Source organism: Notamacropus eugenii, chromosome 2 (assembly GCF_028372415.1).
Source record: "Notamacropus eugenii isolate mMacEug1 chromosome 2, mMacEug1.pri_v2, whole genome shotgun sequence".
Classification (NCBI taxonomy): domain Eukaryota; kingdom Metazoa; phylum Chordata; class Mammalia; order Diprotodontia; family Macropodidae; genus Notamacropus; species Notamacropus eugenii.
In genome coordinates, this window is record NC_092873.1 from 171,972,530 (window position 1) to 171,993,292 (window position 20,763).

At 37.0% G+C, this 20,763-nt stretch overlaps 1 long non-coding RNA gene across 2 annotated transcripts in view; it reads right to left on the reverse strand.

Annotated features, from left to right (window-relative positions):
• Nucleotides 1-20,350, reverse strand: part of LOC140526556 (uncharacterized) — a 124,408-nt gene extending 104,058 nt beyond the window's left edge. Inside the window, exons 1-3 of one of the 2 annotated variants that reach the window (XR_011974426.1) lie at nt 20,213-20,350; nt 14,935-15,062; nt 580-677 (exon numbers count right to left, since the gene is read on the reverse strand). This is a non-coding gene — a long non-coding RNA (uncharacterized lncRNA). The remainder of the gene's footprint in view (nt 1-579; nt 678-14,934; nt 15,063-20,212) is intronic. The other variant, XR_011974427.1, reaches the window with a different exon arrangement.
• Between the last annotated feature and the right edge of the window lie 413 nt (nt 20,351-20,763).

Below are 20,763 nucleotides of genomic sequence, written 5' to 3' on the forward strand. Positions count from 1 at the left end.
TACAGACAAGGAAGCTGAGGCAAACAGGTTTAAGTGACTTTTCCAGGGTCACATAGCTAGTACATATTTGAGGCCAGATTTGAACTCATGAAGATTAGTTTTTCTGGCTCTATCCACTGTACCACCTAGATGCTCAAACCATCTCCAGTTACCCTGAAAGCTACGTGAGGAGAAAGTGAGGCCGTTAACTTTGCACAACCCTCTCTCACTCAAATCAAATTCAATTGCAAGTCATGTCTTCATCTCCCTGATGTCATGGTCTTCTTTGAAAACAAAGGACAAACTACAACCTAACAAGCTTCCTATACCTTACTAAGTATAGTATCACTGTGTGGTCTCCATAAAACATTTATTCCTTGAAACTTTATTGAAATCTTAAAGGAAAGTGTCAAAGCTTTTTTTTTAATTCATTTTTAAATTTTTTTTGAGAGGTTGTTGGGTTTTTTGTAGGATTCTTAATAATTCTGCCCTTGGCTCAGGATGGTAATATCTGAATTTAGAATTTTAAAATACTGAAATATGAAATGTCTTTACCATGAGAAAAAGAATTATTTCCCTCTGATAGCAATATCCACTTACTATTGAAGAGATCCAGGATTATATCCCTTCTATTTCTTCATTCAGAAATCAACCCTGTAGGTTGTTGAGACAGTCTTCCCAACTAGGAAAATTTAGATCTGATAAAAAGGTAAAGAAATTCTAGTTTAGCAAAACTGATGAACTCTGCCTGTTGTGTTTTAGTCAGATAGGTCTGGGTGGAAATGCATTTATCACTTTGTCTAAATTACCCTACACAGGATAGTATGGGGATAAATAAGTTTCTTTGTCCAAGACTGAGTTATCAGTCACATCCCCTAGCCCCTAATTAGACTAGGTCCACCTCTCATTATAATATTCATTCTCTCATTACTTATTAACCAATCAGAGTTGATTTCCATCCTCAGGAATACCCATTCTTCCAAGGGCATATAGACATTGAGTGGGTTCCATGAGAGGTTTTTTGACATTTGAGTGCCTCTGGCCCTTTTTATTAATTACTCACTAGCATAATTTGTAAAATGATTAATTACCCAGAAACTATATCTCTAGAATTTTTTTGTCACAACCAGAAGAGTAGTGGTGTTATTTGTCAACATGAGAACTGCAAGTAGGGAGGATCAGAAATACTCTTCAGTTTAGCTCATTGTTCTTTCACAGGAAATTTGGTGGGAGTCAGAGGGTAGGAAAGTCATCCACTATGCCAGAAAGATACCTAACCAGTATTCAAAATTTGCATACTTCTATCACAAGTCCTAAATCAAAATATCCTTGCAGATGGATGATGATATCCATCTAGATTCATTTTTTTCCCTTTTTCTCTCTTCATTTTTCCAAAGGCTAAAGACCAGGGGGGATTTCTCTTCATTTGCTACAGATTATATGCAGGATGACCAGGAAGCAGAACTTCCTGAATTTCACCAAATGTACTTGACTTGCAGAATTTCTGTGCCTCTTCCCTGCCCACTGCCCCAGTCTATCTTTACCCTCTCTTTTCCCATTCCTGCTACTACTTTTCTCCAGGAGATCTATGATAAATTCAGGACTAGTATGAACTATGTTTATATTAAACATCTTGGACAATGATAGTTAACAATAACAAGATTCTTTCAAAACCTCTCCTTTGGGAATAATTTTGACATTTTCTCTCTCCCCCCTCCCATTCCCTTTCCTTCCCTCCCCTCCCTTTCCCCCCCCCCCCCTTCTCTTCCCTTCCCTCCTCTTCCCTTCCCTGAACCTTGAACCTACTGCAGTGTGAAACTCAGACACCATGGGGTACCTGCCCCCTCTCTAAGGGCTCTTCTGGACCCTCCTAGCCTAAGAGTGATCATCAATAGTAACTGTTGCTGTTTCCCTCCCAGCCTGATGTCTTTCTTTTCTTTGCCTCATTAAAGGCTATCTTTTAAACAGACGTATTCAATGAATGGGCATTGCCTCACCCTCAGTGAGTACCTGCAAAGACCTTGGCCTAAAGGGCCCAAGGTCTCCCAGTGCATCCTGGGCCTTCTCCAGTCATCCTGAGGAATATCAGGTCTCTGGATTCAGATGGCTCTGGAGGAGAAGTAAGGCTGGTGACCTGCACAGCCCTCCCTCACTCAAAACAAAGTCAAGTGCAAGTCATGTCATCATTTCTCTGGTGGCATGGTCTTCTTCAGCAACAAAAAACCAATATAACTACATTGGGGTACTATGTGGTCTTCTAGTGACCTTCAAAAGTTACTGCAGCAATTTTAAATGCTTAATTTATTGCAGTGACCTTCCAACAAAGATACGTAAGCTGGCCCAACAGCATGAATGTGCTAATGGACAAATACCTCTGAGTGATTTGGGATATATTTTTGATTTGTAAAATTCCATTTTTATTGCCACATCCACTTCTCCCCACCACAAATAGGAGACAAAATAGAAAATTTCAAAGACATAATAAATTAATTGTGTGTGGTTTTTTTGTTTTGGTTCAAGTTTCTTAAATGTGCCACATTAATTTTTTTTCCAAACACTTAACTTTGAGTAGCAATGCACCCAACTAAATTTACTTAGAACCTATTGAACAACAACATGGTGGTGTGGTAAGTCAGTGGCTTTGAAATAAAAAAACTGAGCTCAAATCTTCTTACTTTTGTTACCTTGTGAAAGTCTTTGACCTGTCTGAGCTTCAATTTCTTCATCTGTAAGATGAGAAGATAGAACTAAGTCATCTCTAAAATACTAAAATTCTGATTTTTACTACTTGAGCCTATATGTGTGTTTGTCCTTGGTTGCTGAAGAAGACCATGCCATCAGAGAAATGATGACATGACTTGCACTTGACTTTGTTTTAGTGAGGGAGGGCTGCGCAGGTCACCAGCCTCACTTCTCCCCCAGAGCCATCTGAATTCAGTGACCAGATATTCATCAGGATGACTGGAGATGACCCAGGATGAGGCAATTGGGGTTAAGTGACTTGCCCAAAATCATACAGCTAATGAGTGTCAAGTGTCTGAGGTGAGATTTGAACTCAGGTCCTCCTGACTTCTGCACTGGTGCTTTATCCACTGCACCACCTCGATGCCCTGAGTCTATTTGTACTTTAATTTCAATACACAGAATAGTAGAAAGATTGCAGTCTCTTCTTCTGCCTCTCCATCAGGATTCTTTGTCCATTCATTCTCATTCATTTTTCCTTCTGCAGGGTTATTATTGTAAGTTCTGTTCTGCTTTTTTTTATGTTGAATTATTGTATAAAGGTTTTTGTAGATGTCTTTGTGTACCTTTTACTGTTTAGTGAGAAGACATAATTTTGCTATAACTCCCATGTATCATTTAAGGTAATTTGAACATGAAGATGGTGGACAAATAATATGAGAGATACTTTTCTTTAAAATACCTAACTGTGTGTAGCCAGTGGGGAAAAATTAGCCATGGGGACCTCACAAAGTAATGAAAGCTCTAGCAAATGAGAAGTATTAGGATCTATACAGTTGAATCCCTGGGAAAAATCCTCAAGATCTATATGACAAAAGGTGTACCCATATACCTAATAAATGAAATACAATTTTATTGATTCAAATATAGTCTGAACTATTTTTCTTGTTCCTTCTTGACAAAGACCTAGAACTTGCTTTTCAAATTATCTTCCAGAAAACATTCTAGAAAATATCAGCATTTTCTATGAATTGATTTTATATGAATCAATCATATGGCTATTTTTTTCTAATAACTTGCTTAAAAGCTTGTTTCATAAAAATAAATAAATACATTAGCCCTTAAAATCATTCCCATGGCCTGACTTTATCCCTTTTGCTACAATGAGAACATTCCACAAGCTGAATTCAAGCACTTCTTGGGAATTCCATTGCCTATTCAGAGCACTCAAAAACCAGGTAAAAATACTCTGTGGCAATTTTACCTATCAATTTTCTTAGAATTCATTAGGTACAAGAAGAGCTGTTCAGTTCACCTGCTTATCTTGCCTTTGTCTGCAGTGTAATGCTTTCCATGATGTCTTTCATTCCCAGGCTTAACACAAAATATTTCACCAATCAATCTGAGGATGTTGGAAGGCCTAAGACCCTTGAATACCATAAAGGCCTTTTATCTCTGAATGGTATTAAACTCTTACATAGAGATCTATTTTATATTGGTCTATTTCATGCATAAATTAAATGACAAAGCACAGGGTCAGACTTAACCAACAAAAGGAAGTAAATTCAGAGAATAAACTGGGGTGGGGGAAGGGAGAACATGTGACATTCCATCTTCAGATTGCCACAATGTGCTTAGACTTAGAGGAAATAGGAGCTCTAAATTCTCTCTTTTTATTCTTAGGTCCTTCTATGACACACACAAAAAAAGATGAGTCTAGAAAAAGAATGTATGCCTTCAATATGACTTTTTCACAGATCTGCATTTATTACAGAAGGGTTTTTATTGGCTGAATTGGCACTGCATCTTTTTAAACTTAAAACAGCCAGTGAATACCAAGGATTCCCATAAACTACTATAATGAAAAATTACCTGGATTACATCTGTATTCAGCTTGAATTTGTATTGTGATTATCAATTTCAGGAATTGCACAGTATTTACACAGGTGCTAAAACCAGATCAAAACTCTTCTGAAATTGATTTGAATGTCTAGCAAGGAGGAATACCATTTGTTAAAATATTTTTTTCCAGTGTGTAAATAAGCAACAGGTTGTACTACAGATGAAGGTCTGAGAAAACACAAAATAGTAAAGTATCTTCCTTTTAGTACCCATAAAGGTGAATTTGTAGGTTTTTAAAACTTATCATAAATTATTTGGACAATGTAGGTCTGATAGAGGAAAGTTGCATCCCTAGAACTCCCTAATTCATCTTCTTTCTTAAGAGGATCTAAGACCTTAGAGTAGTACTGAATCCTGTGGTTTGAAAACCCCTAGGGATAAAACAAGCTTAGAGTTGCTAAAGCAAGGCCATATGGCATTCATAGAAGTATCTTCTTCGTGTCAGGGACCCATACCATCCTTCTTGGTTCTGTCCTAACAGTTTAGAGTCCTCCTGGAAGGAAAATGAAGTCAGTTTCCAAGTTTCCAGAAGTTCCAAAAGAAGCAATCCTCTTACCATTGAATTTCAGTTGTCTTAATAATTCATAGCAGTAGCAGAAGGTAAAGTTCAGGTATTTCACTTGTCCAGGTATGACTCAATACCTCACTACTCATCCAGCTCTGACTTTCTGTGTGCAATCTTTTTTTCTTCAAGAGATCATTATGGTACAGTTACTCTCCTTCTATTTCTAGAAGTCTGGTTCCTGAAACTCAAATTTAAAGTTTTATTTGTTGTTCAATCATTTCAGTCATGTCCCAATCTTCAGGATCCCATTTGGGGTTTTCTTGGCAAAGATACCAGAGTAGTTTGCATATTTACTTCTCAAATTTAAAGTTGCTACAGAGGCAAATTTAAGATTGGCATTGCCCAAGATTCCCTCTCCTCTCACTAGAATGCTGGGTACCTGAATTATACAGGAACTCGCCATTATACAGGAAATATTCCCTTCTTTATTAAGAGGGCTTGACTATAGAATTTTCCATAAACTTAGGATGCTAGGTGATACAGTGCAAAGTGCTGGAGCAGGAGTCACCGGAGTTCAAATCCAGCTTCAGACAGTTACTGGCTATATAACTGAGCAAGTCAATTAACCTCAGTCTGCCCAAGTTTCACCATCTGTAAAATGAAGTTGTTGCCAGGGTTGTTGTCAGGATCAAGTGAGAAAAGATTTGTAAAGCTCTTTTTAAATCTTAAACTGAACACTGTACAAGAAATCAATTAATCATCAAACATTTATTAAGCACCTGCTATGTGCCAATAAAACTCCTAGATCACTATCTTTTCATGGTGAAGGGGCTTGCATAGCTCTTGTGTTCGTCCTTCGTTGCCAAAGAAGATTATGCCATCAGAGGAATGATGACATGACTTGTATGTGACTTTGTTTTGAGTGAGGGAGGGCTGTGCAAGTCACCAGCCTCACTTCTCATCCATTGCCATCTGAATCCAGTGACCAGATATTCATCAGGATGACTGGAGATGACCCAGATGCACTGAAAGACCTTGGACCCTTTAGGCCAAGGTCTACGCAGGTACTTACTCAGGGTGAAGCAACGCCCATTCATAGAATAGGACTGTTTAAGAAGAAGTCAGTGCATGGCCCTTTTAAGGCCAAGAAAAAGAAAGACATCAGGCTGGGAGGGAAACAGCAACAGTTACTACTGCTAATCACTCTAAAGCCAGGAGGGTCCAGAAGAGCCCTTAGGCAGGGGCCCACTGACATCCCAGCTTCAGAGTGCCGTAGGTTTAAGGTTTGGGGAAAGGAAAATTAAAACTATGAACTATGCTGTGCAGCATTACCCTAGACAGACAGGTCATAGTGGAGAATGATGACAAAAGGTGATCCACTGAAGAAGACAATAGCAAACCACTTCATATCTTTGCTAAGAAAACCCCACCAGAGATAGTGGAGCACAGAAGGGCCTAGTGTGCTGTGATCCATAGGGTCCCAGAGTCAAACACAGCTGAACTTCAAATTGCCAGGAACTTTGCTAGGTACTACGGATACAAAACCCAAAATGAAATAGCCTTTGCCCTTAAGGTACTCACATTCTACTAAAGGAAAGTACATGTACATCTAAAAGTAAATGTACATATGTGCAAGGTGACTTCAAAGGGGAGGCATTATCAGCTGTGGGGAAGAGGAAAAGCTTCTTAAAGGAGTTAGTGCTTGGAGCTGAAATTTGAAGGAAGCTAGAAATTCAGAGAGGTACAAGTGAGGAAGCAGTAACTATATTCCATCTATAATGCATAGTCTGAGCAATAGCACGATGGCAAGAGATGGAACGTTCTATTGAAGAGACATACACCAAGAAAAGACATACACTTTAGCTATACAGCAGAGTACATGAAGGGGAGTAATTCATAATAAATCTAGAAAAATAGATTGGAGGCAGCTTGTTAATGGGTCAAACGTGTTTATATTGGATCCTAGACATAATAGAGAACAGTTATAATTCGCTGACATGGTCTGACCTATCCCACTTCCTCTATCTAGGAGACTGGGAATTTAGTCATTTTTCCTGCTTAGCCACAAAGTTCTTCCCTCCCCAAAGGTCAGGTGGATGAAAGCACATGTGACTTCTATGTGCCTCCAGGACTGAATCCAGGCAGTCAAAGTTCAGGCACTTGGAACCCAGGAAGCCAATATACAAATACTCACTACTCATCAGTCCCTAGCAAAGAATTATGAAGGAGTATCCTTAGGGTCCCTATAGAGGTCTCAGTTATCTCATCTCATCTTTCTCTAGATCTCTGCTTAAAAGATAAAATGACTGACTGCAAATAAAGCTTTTATTTATAAGCCTAGCATTCCAAATGAATCTAAAAAGCCCAAGTTAATCAATTTCCCCCAACAACATAAAGGAACTCAGCTGCTAAGACAGGTCCTTGGATGTTTCCAAATGAGTGCATGTTCTCTTGGGCCTGCTAGGTTCTTTGTCTTTGGCATCGCTGGTGATACTACTTAATAGCTGGCCATCATGAAGAAAGCAGTTTCCCAAAAAGAAAAGCTCTCTTTTCCTGAAAAGGACTCTGGTATTCCTAAGTTTTCTCCCCGTCAGAGACCTAAAACTTCTAACGTTCTGAGGCAATAAATAGCTAAAGCAGAGACAATTGAATATTGTATTACGATATTTTACCTTTATCTTTCTTAAGGCCATTTAGCCCCTTCCTGAGATATATCTGTATAGTCCCACCTTTTCACAGGGCTCACTTTTTCACATAGATAGTGGCCATCATCTATACAGTCATTAATATCTCTTTTGAAGTTTGGACGAGAGATCTCACAGTTTGGGTATGAAAGCTCTGCAAATAGTCCCACCTCTCTCCAAAAAAAAAAGGTGGTATTAAGTACAGCTGAAACCTAAATGCATTATTTCATTCATTCTCACTTTCATTTTTTTAGTTTATTCATCCATTCTATAAATATTTCTTAAATACCAGCTCTATGCCAGGCACTGGCTTAACACACTTTAAGGTTGCTTTTCTTGAACTAGTTTCCAAACTTTGAAGTTGAGGTCAATATTCATTCAGGATTTTTGTTCACTTTTTATCTTGTATTTATGAGGTAAATAAACAAACAAGTACAGGACACTAAAAAAGGCTACCGTGATATGTGCCCCCCCCCCATTCATTCATTAATTGTATTTTATTGCCAAAATAAAATTGTTACTAATTTGTTTGTTTTGTTTACTCTTTAAAAACCTATGTTTACAGTAAAATTTTGTTCTTGCAAAAAATGGCTAACAGCCAAGATTAAATGTACTTCCCTTGGGAAACTTTTCATGCAGCACTAATTAAAATTTGCTAAACCTTCCAGCATCATTGGTTAGGGTTTATTTGTGAAGATAATAATTCTCCACTTACTTTTGGTAATGTTACATACCTAAGGAGATATGGGACTGAACTGATCAACTGCTTCCAAGGCCAAAATAGGGGGAAAAATAATTCTTTTAAAACTTAAGTAATTAAAGATTTTGACTGAGATAGTGTAACCAATAAACCAAAGTCCTGGAGAGGCTGAAGAAATTCTATCTTGAATATTACAGTTTATATTCAAGGGCCTGAAGATGGAGGGTTAATAGAGTGAGCTGAGTATCTTTAACCATTTTATCTTAATTGTCTTGTGAAAATGGAGGCATGCACAAAATGGCTGATCCATTGGAGACAATTACAATTGATAACCTTATCACAAATGAAAATCTTTTATGACTAATTTATACTCTAGGATAAGTCTCTTGAACTCTCTGGTTTTCTTCAAGTCCCAGCAAAAATTCCACCTTCTATGAAAATTTTTTCTAATAGTCCTTAATATTAGTAATCCCCCTCTGTTGGTTATCTCCACATTATACAAACACACACATACATACATATCTAAACACACACATGTATATGTATATGTGTGTGTGCATGTGCATTATGTATATGTATAGTATAAGTTCAGGAAGACTATTACCTTCATGTGAATTAAGTGTTCACTTAAGCACCTTGGCAGTATACTTTCCAGGGATGTACACATAGGTGATGAAGTTGATGCATGCATTGTCAGAGCTAGCTCAGCATTTGGGAGGCTCCTAAAGAAAGCTGGAAAAGAAGAGGTATTACACTACCTACCACAATGAAGGTCTACAAAACTATTGTGCTGACCTCCTTGTTGTATGCTTGTGAAACCTGGAGAGGGTAGCAGTGACATGCCAAGAAACTGAATCACTTCCCTTTGAGTTGTTTTAGGAAGAATCTGAAGATCATCTGGCAAGGTAAGGCGCTTCACAGTCAGGTCCTGTCTCAAGCTGAACTGTTAAGAATTCAAACTCTACCACAGGCAGAGAGAGTTGCTCCAAAGGGCTGGCCACATTTGTTTGAATGCCAAACATGTTTGCCCAAGAACTCTTTTACAAAGTACTCATACAAAGCAAACACTCACTTGGAGGTCCGAAGAAGTGATGAAAGGACTCTCTCAAAGCCTCTCTGAAGAACTTTGAAATCCAGTGTGGGACATGAGAGACACTGCCATAGGACCACCCAGCGTGGTGTGCCTGCATCAAAGAAGGCACTCTCTTGTATGAGCAAAACAAAATTACAGTAGCTCAGCATTTGAGATGCTGTAGCAGTAAGCACCCCAACATACACGGGAGGGGCCCTGCTATCACAGGTTCTTAGATCTTCATTCATAAAAAGAAAGGCAACTTTTGAGGTGCTAACAATCACTTTAATCAAGTACATGTATCATTCCTTTAACCAAGCACATATATCATTCAGTTAATTCAGGGGAGTCAGCACCCTGAATTTCAAAGAAAATAGAGAGAAATCAAAAGATCAAGACACAGCTTGTTATGCCTGAATTTAACAGACAATTGGACCCCAGCTATCTGACCATGGTTACCAGAGAGGGAAGTTCTCAAAGCAGTGGGGCTCCATCGTGGATTCCCAGAGTCCTCGTTTGGCACTCAAACCTTCTTACCAAAAACTAAGCCCTGAAGTACAACCTCAACTCAGAGCATTTGTACCTTTTTTAGAACCAGAGGGCATCACAACCCTTTGACCCAGTGCCTCAATAGAAAAAACAAAAGGTACCTAGGACCCTCCTACAAAACAACTCCCCTAATCAAGCTTCCCACAATGGGCAGACCCATCAATGAGTGGGAAAGATCTTTAATAATATTAAAATAATTAGCAGTACAAATACACACACTGTTTCTAGTTAAAGAAACTCTTGTTTCTGTACTTTACTCCTTGTAAAGACTCTTGAGTGATAAAGGCAAGATTCAATCAGAGGTACTTGATTATACTAAAACAAAAATAGCTAAAGATCCTATTTTGATTGCCATCACAGATGCACAAATTTAGAGATGTCTCCACTCTGTATGATCATAGGGGCTGTTTGTGCCTGACCTATGGCAGAGCCTTCTGAGCTCATATTGATTTGATCAACTACCATCAGCACATGGAGATATAGATACACACATTGTTTGTACACAGTACATTATCTGTCCCATTAAAATGTGAGTACCTTGAAAGCAGGTACTGGGTTCCCACAACCTTTTCAAGGGAGCATAGTAGCCTTTATTTGTGAATCCAGCACTTCGGACAGTGCCTGGCCATAGTAAGCAATTAATAAATGCTTTCCGACCGACTGATATAAGCTGTTTTTCACTTGCAAAGACAGGCATAGTCAAGTTTGTTTTGTTTTGTTTTCTTTAAGCTATCTAATAATTCTTACAAATAATCATCCATTTTACACTGGTGATTTTTCATCAACCTTTTTGCAATTCTGTCTTTTTTTTGATTTCCAAAAGATGAAATTTTACCATCTCTGGAGGGGCTGTACTTTTCGATGTATAGATTATTTTGGTCTTTAGCTTTAAGGAGCAAAATCAAGTTAAAAAAAAAAAAAAACCTTGTATTGAGCATTTGACATAATGACAGATATCAAATAGTAAATGCTCCAGTTTGACAGAATAATCTACTCCAGTCACAGAAAGCCTAATACATGAATGTTTCTAAAGAGTTGAAGATTGGCCTTGATTTGAGGAAGATGATAAAATAAACTAGGGAAGTATGAGTCAATAAAATGATTGAACCAAGAGTACCTGACATTTCTGTTTCACTTAGTTCAAATTGAAATACTGATTCCCTGCACTATCTTCCTTCTACAATGACATCTTAATGGCATTATTATGATTTACCACAATATTATTGGCATTTATTAATAAGCAGCTGCCATTTTTAAGCTACAGACCAGAAAATATTACACAACATAATCCTTTAGGAAGAAACTTTTTATAGCGAGGAATGGATACTGTGGTCATTGGCTTATGTAATTTAAAACTGCAACATTTGCCCTCAATTTATTGGTCTCAGTTTGCTAGATTAATCCTCCAGAAATTGTTTATTTCTCTTTAATTTCCTTGGAAGTTTCCAAGTGCATAGTTCAGACCCCACTTTAACTTCCCATAAGCAAAATTAAATGAGTAAAGATCAAATGAGAGAACACTTATAAAACATCTTACCAAGCTTAAAGTGTTATGGACCTTTTACTTCAGTACTATTGAGACAAGGAAACTCCCTCTAGAAATATTGGTCAATACTTTCTCTTAAAGTATTATAGAATTGCTTTTTGCAATAAGAGGTTAAAAAAAACTTGCCCAGGGTCACATGACCAGTATATGTCAAAGGCAGGTCTTGAAATTAGGTCTTCCTTGCATCAAGGCCAGTTTTCTTTCCACAGGTATGCTTCTTGTCATTATCTAAATATCATCTATTATGATTATTGTTCTTTATTTAGTTCATTGCTTTTATCTTTTTTTAAAATGAGTGTCAAACAGAAACAGCCTGAATAGTTGCTGTCCAGATCTACATGCCCTCCAGAATCCTGCTGTCCAGATCTACATGCCCTCCAGAATCCTGCTGTCCAGATCTACATGCCCTCTGTAATCCTGCTATACTGATTGACCTACTAACAGATTCTTCTCTTGTTTCTCCAGCTTTTGCTCTGGATGTCCCGCATGCTTGAAATGCTCTTCCTCCTTACCTATGCCTTTACATTATTTCCCTGGCTCCTTTCATAACTCAGCTCTCAGTTTATGTAGGAAGCCTTTCCTGGGTCCCCAAGGTGCTAGTACCTTCCTCTTAGAGATGTATTTCCATTGTACTGTATATATCTTGTGTAGTTACTTACATTTTGTCTTCCCCATTAGAATGAGAACTCCTTGAGGACAGGGAAAGTTACTGCTTTTGTTTATACCCCTAGGCTCTCAGCACAATGCCTGGCACAGAATAAGCCCTGTGGTGTTAAAAAATGTTTCCAATAAATATAGGAGTAGGACAATCAAATTCCCTTTATCTACTGTTATTTACCATGGTTGTGGAAGTGTTAACGATAGCGTTAAGATAAGAGCAGTTGAAGGCATGAATATATGCCAAAAGTGACTTTATAGAAGGTTATTGCAATAGTCCAGGAGAGAGCTGATAAGGGCCTAAATTAGGGTTGTGGCTGCATGAGTGGAGATAAGGTACCTTAAATTAGAGATACTGGGAAGGGAGAAATATTGAGATTTGGTAAGGAATTGGATATACAGTATATGAGAATATCTATTTTTTGATGACATGAAGATTTGCTTAAAAAGAAATACCCTAAGAATTAGCAAAGAAACTATATGAGAAAATACCATTAGTAAAGTATCAGGACATCAATTAAATCTACAACAATAATAGCATGTTTGTTTGAGCGATAACAAAATTGATGGAAACGTAACGTCATTCAAAATAACTGCCAAATGCATATAATAGCTAAGAATCAATTCACCAACACCTGTTCAAGACTCATCAATATAATTACATAGCAATCTTTAAAGAAATAGAGAATTACTTAAATAATTAGAAGGATAGTCATTGTTCCTGGTTAGGCTACAGCAAAATAATACAATAATATTAATTCAATTAATTTACTGATTTAGTGTTATAACTCAATCTTATTAAGCGCAAATAATGAATCCTATAAAGGGTCATATTATTCAAATTCACACTGCATATTTCAAAGGGACTGAGACAAAATACTATATTTTAAATATTAAAGTTATAACTTTGAATAGTGTGAATTTGAGTGTATGACACCACTTTAAGAAATTCAGTATTTATACTACTTGGGGGACCAACATAGTTGATAATCTAAACAAAATAACAAAATTCATTTAGATGAACAAAGGATTTAGAATCTCAAGAGATATTCTATTAATTAGTTAATTAATTGATTAATTAATTAAGATTCTATTATTATGGGACATGGTTGGAGGAATAGAACTTTTAGACCTCGAATTATATTATGAAACAGTAATCACGATATTTGATATCAATTTTTTTTAAAAAAAATAGAAACCTAAATAAGAACAAACTAGATAAGCAAGAATCTAACACAAACTCAATAAAAGAGTATTTGCCAAATATAAGAACATAAATTACTTGAGAAAGGACCCCCTATTTGACAAGAACTGCCAGAAAAAAACTGGAAAGCTGTTTGGCAGAAATTAGGTTTAGACCAACATCTCCTATCATATGTCACAATAAGGACAGAATGGACATATGAATTGGATAAGAAAATGACATACCATAAAAAAATAGTAAGAGAAGAGAATGACTCTTCATAGATTATTCATAGATATGGCTATGGAGAGTTCTTAATGAAATGGAGAGACCAGTAAAAAGGATAAAAATAGATCATTTTGATTACATGAAAACAAAAGGCTAAATCAATACCATTACCATTTCCCCCATAACTGGAGGAAATTTTTACATCAGATATCTCTGATAAGAGTCTAATGGTTAAGATATCTAGGAGACTGATATTTCTAAGACTGAGTCATTCTTCAATGGATAAATAGTCAAAGGATAAATAGTCAACACAAGGCAGCTAGGTGGTGCAGCTGATAGAGCTCCGGGTCTGGAATGAAAAAGACTCATCTTGGTGAATTCCAATCTGTCCTCAGACACTTACTAGTTATGTGAACCTAGTCAAGTCACTTAACCCTGTTTGCCCTGGTTTTCTCATCTGTAAAATGAACTGGAAAAGGAAATGGCAAACCCCTCCAATATCTTTGTCAAGAAAACCCCAAATGGGGTAATGAAGAGTCAGGCACGATTGCACAACAACAAAATAGTCAACAATTTTTTAAATAATTGCAAACTATTAACAACCATATTAAAGACTGACACAAATATCTAATAGGAGAAATTCAAATCTAAAAAGTTTTAAAGGCACAGGTTTCCACCCAACAAATTGGCAAAGATTATAAAATATGAGAATAGTGAATTTTGGGGAGGCTGTGGGAAGACAGGCACATGAATATGTTCTTGATGGAGTTGTGAATTAGTCCAGCTTTCCTGAAAGCAATTTGGAATCAGGCAATTAAAGTGATTTAAATGTCTATACACTTTGACTTAGAGATCCCATTTCTAGGTATATGTTTCAAGGAGGTAAAAGCCAAAACATTTCTATATTCATTAAAGGAGTAGCATTTTCAGTGGTAATAAAGGATTGAAAAAAATGGAGGTACCTATGAATTAAGCCTGACTAAGTAAATAAAGGTACATAAACATGATGAAATATTGAGAGAAGCATACAAAACTTATATGCGCAAATCTAGAATGATGTAAGCAGAATCAAGAAAAAATAGATACTTAACGTCTTTAACTGTCTGAAAGCAAAGAACAAAAAAAGTGAAAGTTTTGTAATTATAAAGACCAAACCTAGTCCAGAAGAAAAGAGAAAATATACCTCCTTCCATTAATTACAAAGGTGAAGGACAATGAGTCCCCCATATACTGTAAGATATACTTACACTTATTGTAGGACTTGGTCAATGTGTTGTTTAACTTTCCTTTTCTGTTTTTTGTTCTCTTTCTGTTTTCAGTCATTGTTAGAAGGGATGACTTGATGGGAATGGGAGAGAAAGGAAGAGAGACTTATCTGGAAATTAAAATAAAGTAAGGAGATCAATATTTTTTTAAAAAAAACACATTCAGTAGAATGTGCTTTAGAGATAAAATTAGTTCTTCAAATAACTTTACAAATCTGACCTTTAATTCAAGATGCTTAGGTCTGTTAGATACTTTTATATTTATTGCAATATAATTGCTTATATTGTCTTATGATCAACTATTATATTATTAGTCATTTTTATTATTTTATTTTTATTTAAATAGAAAGTATGATACACTAAACCATAGACCACCAAATTATTCTCATGATGCCCATAATCCACCACTTTTCCCTTAGAAAGCCCTAGAAGCATCAGTAATTTATGCTATGATCAGGCAATTGTGCTCCACAGACTGAACTATGGTAGCTGATCTCATCAAACTGAAAATTTAAAATGGTAGAAAAATTAAGTCAGATGTCAAAGAATAATTCACTTCTTCCATAATCTGGATTCCCTCAACTGATGCAAATCAGAATTTAGGAAATGGTCTTCAGGAATATATAGACATAGATACACACATGTGTGTCTGTGTCTGTGTGACTGTAAGATCTGCATATGTATGTATATGTGTAGGTAGAGAAATATATTTTAACAAAATTTAAATTACTAATTTGGATATTTGTGACTCAATTTCAAACAGGCACATTTTACACCCATGGATCTAAATGTATGAAAAAAAGTATTCTGATTGTACTGCATATTTCTCTCTCAGAATAACTGAGTTTGCAGGCAAAACCATATGGCTTATTAAAAGGGGAAAAAAAAAGAAACCCGTCTGTAAGCACTTAAACAACATTGTAAAACCACATAACTATTAGGTTTAATTCTGCAACATCTGCTGTAAAGTGAAAGCAAAATCAAACATTTATGAGCCACAAATAAATGGGTTTCTCTTTGTGGCTTTTACTGAATTTGAGGCTTCATTTTGTTCATCTGAACAAATCCTCATACTTGGTTCAGCTCATTTCATTGATAGAACATAAAGTGATTTTGCTTTAATTAGAGCTTGATGTAATGAGTGAAATATAGAAAGATTTCTACTTGGTGTGAAACCATTGAATATATGGAAAAGTGCATTTTAATAAATTAAGAAGAGGTGAAATTCGATATGAGGAAAGGGCTTTTCTCTGCTTGTCATTTACACATGTAGTTCTTGGAGTAACACTGAGAGCCTGGAAGTATTTTCCAGTCAACATGTTCTCTGATACTTGTACTAGTTACTGAAGCACAACATCTCAGTACAACCTCAGAGTTCATCTAGTCTAACCTATGCCTGATGAAGATAAGAAAAGAATAGAAAGAAAAGAAAAGAATAACTCCCTCAGAGGGGAGTTACCCACTACTGACTCAAGCAATTGGACTTTCAGATAACTCTCATTATTAGAATGGTTTCCCTTATGTCCGGCTAAATCCAGCTCTCTGACACTTCCACCCATTCTTACAAATTTCACACTTAGGGACCCGAAGAACCAGTCTAATAATCCCTCTTTAGAATTGGTGCTCTGGTACAGTGGTTCTCAAAGAGTGGCCTAGGAACTCTGCAAGTTCCCAACAGCCCTTCAGGGGATCCTCAAAGTCAAAACTCTTTTCATAATAATACTAAAAGATTTTATTTTCTAATATGGCAAATATAGAGAGATAAAGCCCACATAGACAAAAGCTTTTTCGAAGGGTTCTCAATATTTTTAAAAGCATAAAGGAGCCCTGAAATCAAAATATTTGTTATCTTTTTCTCTATCCTTGATTCTACTAAGATAAATTCCATTTTTCAGCCCCTTCACGACAGTGGGAAAGAGACGAAGCAATCAAAATTTTTAAGAGACATGATTTGATAGATTGAATTTATGTCCCCTTTCCAGGAGTCCCCACTTGTTGTGACCAAACTACTCCAAGTGCAATTATATCAGGTCAAATTTTATCTATGGATTTTTCCTGCTAGACCAACATGGAGACCTAGGTAGGAGACTGATGGAGCTATACAAACAAAAGCACTCCAGAGACTTGAAGATGTTACTTGTGTATGTTACTTGTGTATCTTACCATATAAAATGGCAGAAGGAGGTGATAGTCTTTGATATAAAGAACTTCTGCTGCGGATGGACAAGAAAATGATTGATCATCAGCTCACAAAGATATTAATAAAATTGTAACAGGGCATCTGATAGGACGAATCATTCTGCCCTGAGTAAATTTAGAATAGCTCCAAAAATCCCTACCCTCTTTGATCATTTCCCCACTCTGTTTGGCAAATGAAAGTATTTGTATCCTGATTTGAGAGACTGTAGGGATAAATCTCTTAGATGAGAGACAAGGTTCCCTAGCTAGGCTCAGGTTGTTCTAATCTCAGTATCATGACCTCACAAAGGCTATACGCCACAGTCGTTGTGGCTTAGAAGTTTTTTAGTTGGGTGAGGGGGTTTGGGGATCCAAATCTATAAATAGTTTCTAGCAATCAGATTACTATTTTACCAGGAAATTTTTAGAGTCCCTATGGAGTTTGGGAGGCAAGACTTCTGAAGGAAGGCATATGCTTGTTCAGGTGGAGAGGGGTAGAATACACTACCTGAGTCACAATTGCAATAATTTATTAGGAAGATTGGCTTGTGGTAAAGTGACTTATGAGGTCTTGGGAATCGGTACTTTTATGAGGTCTGATGGTGACTTTTGTGGTAGTTATTCTAAGTAACCAGAGCTAAAGGAGGTATGTGGGTAGAACATTGAACTTCAGGTCAAGAAGACCTGATACCTCAAATACTTTACTGTGTGACCCTGGTTAAGTCACTTAGTCATTCTCTTCCTCTGTTTCCTCAACTGTTTCACAACCCAGGGTTGTTGTGAAAATTGAATGATGTAATATTTGTAAAGTACTTAGCAAAACTTAAAGCATTATAATAATTCCAGCTATCATCATGGAAGCCCTTGGAGTTGCCTGAACCATCTTATGAAGTTATTATTAAATAACATTAGATTGCAGGGGAAGGGAAGGATATTCTTTAAAATGGAGAAGAGACTTGAATACTTTGATATATGTATTTTCTTTATAATAACTTTTTCAAGCTAATGAAAAAGGAAGATGGTACCTGATGATCCACAGTGGATTACTGGGACCTGAATGAAGTTATATCAATAATTATGGCCATTTGTATTCCTGATCTTGGCCACATGGTAGAACAGACATCCCAGTACCATGGTGGTTGTTTGGGGGGGTTTTCTCTATTTCTGTGTTTAAGATCAGGAAGGACCAATTTACTATTACCAAATATATTTTTACCATCCATCTTCAGGATTACCTCAATTTCCTTTTCATACTCCCATACTCTAATGGTCAGAGTCCTGAAAGCAACCCCACTCTGGGAGGGTACTAATTCCTCACATGATACTGATGATACAAGAAACAAAGTGTACATCAACCCATAGGAAACTGAGGGTCCAGCACTCTTGCCTAAGTTTGGGGGAATAAATTGGAGGGAGAAAACCCAGATGATAATGGATGTAGTCTGTAAAAAGCTATTGATATTCACTCCCCTATGGTCTAAAAATAACATAATTCCTAAATTTAAAAGATTTGAAAGCTCTTTATTCACCACAGGAAGGGGCCATTACTAGATCAGAAAAGTATTTCTATACAGCAATGGGAATCCTGATCAAATATGTAATGCTAACTCCCTAGAGATTGGACCTTTTATTTTTCAGATAACAAGTCAAATGCTTTCCCTGCTCCCTTAAAGGACCAGTTCAATCTACATGAAACAGATATCACTCTTACCACAATTGCTTTGATGATTATAACAAAAATTTCATATTTTGTAGCACTTTAAGGTTTACAAAGCATTTCCCCACAACAGAAATGGAGATTAATAGAGAAGGAACAAAGAAAGGACTAGAAGTTAAGTGTAAGCGAGTGAATTATTGAAAAATCTGGTTAAGAGGCAAGAATGGGAAGAGAGAGAAATTAAGCCAAAACAGGTGGGATGAATCAGGAGAAAAGGACCAAGGAAATGGAGGTTCCTCATCCATAAGGTCAGTGAAGAGGATTGGAATGGTTTAGGGAATGGTAAAGGTAGAGTAGGAGAGGGGAACTTCAATGTTCAAGAACCTTCAAGTGAAAAGTTATAAGTTAGTGTCTAAAGTGTGACCACATATCTGGATCACTGAAGTAAGTGGGAGGTGCAGATCATAGAGATGAAGAGTTCCAACTACTGGGAAAATGTGGCATTAGAAACCTCATCAACAGGAATACTGAAATCACCTGGAATGATGGCAGGGCTTGGGGTGAAAGGAGAGGCTATGAAGTGGTGTTGACATCAATTGTGGAAGGTGGGGCTGTTCTGGAAGCTGGTAAATGTTAATAACAGGTGGAAGGAAACAAGCATTTATTAAGTGACTACTAGTATGCCAGATGCTATGTGAAGCACTTTGTTTGATATCATTTGATCCTCACAACAACCCTGGAAACAGTTGAGGAAACAAGGGCAGAGAGAAATAAAGTGACTTGTCTGGATTTGAACTCAGGTCTTCCTGATTCCAAGCCAGTGCTATCCAGTTCTACTGTGCCACCAGCTAGCTGACTTTGTCAAGGTGACAAAATCTTAAGGCATGACCTTCCAAGGAGGAAGGGCAATTGAGTGGAAATGGCAGAGAGAGCTTCTTAAAATGCCAGTGGAATGAGAGGAGTAGATGGAGTCAATCTCTATACAGTACAAATGGAGTAGAGAATGAGTGGACAACGTTGAAGAGGTTGGTGAGAATTGTGATGTCTTGAGGGTAAAAACAAGTAAAACCAGTAAGTTCCAGAAATTGAAAGCAGTTAAGGTAGAAGAGAATGAGGTAGATGGGAAAGCTATTGACACAAGAATGTGGGTTTCATAGGGCAAAGTAGAGGATCAAGGCAGAAAAAGATAGATATTTGGAGTATGGGTTGTTGGAGAAGAGTAAGGCTGGGATAGAAAGGAAGGTATTGGTAGAAGTAACAGATAAGATTACATTCAGTGAGGCTTATGACTTTAAATAAGAGGTATTATGGTCATCAGAAGGGTGATTTAGAATTTGGGGAGATTTGCTAGACATAGGGCAGGATCTTGTAGAATTAGTCAGTTCCAGGTTTTTAAACAGAATGGAACTTAAAAACAGACCCTACCTGCTGGGTGAGTCCTCTAGACTTGATCTCATATGAGAAAGGCCTATTGTTTTTAGTGTGGAATGAGGCCAGTGCTGGAAGGCACTCTTCCTACACCCCATCTCACAGATGATTCCTGAAAGCATGTTGTAGGTGGGAAGCAACTGGCAGTTGAGGAGCAATTCTTATGCTCACAATCAGAGAAGGGATTCTAAAGGTAGATTCTCAATTCTAAAGGTAAACTTTTGCCCCTCTATTCAGGAATTGTTACTGTTCAGTCATGTCTGATTCTTTATGATCCTATTGGGGTGTTCTTGGCAAAGATATCGGAGTGGTTTGCCATTTTCTTTTCCATCTCATTTTACAGATGAGGAAACTAAGGCAAATAGGGTTAAGTGAGTTGATCAAAGTTACACAGGTAGTTTCTGAGGGCAGATCTGAACTTAAGAAGATGAGTTCCTGATTCCAAGCTCAGCACTACAGAGAGAAAGAGAGAGATTATCCAATTTTAATACAAAATATTCCAAATCCTAAATTATGATCAGGAGCTTCCAAATGAATAATTGTGATGT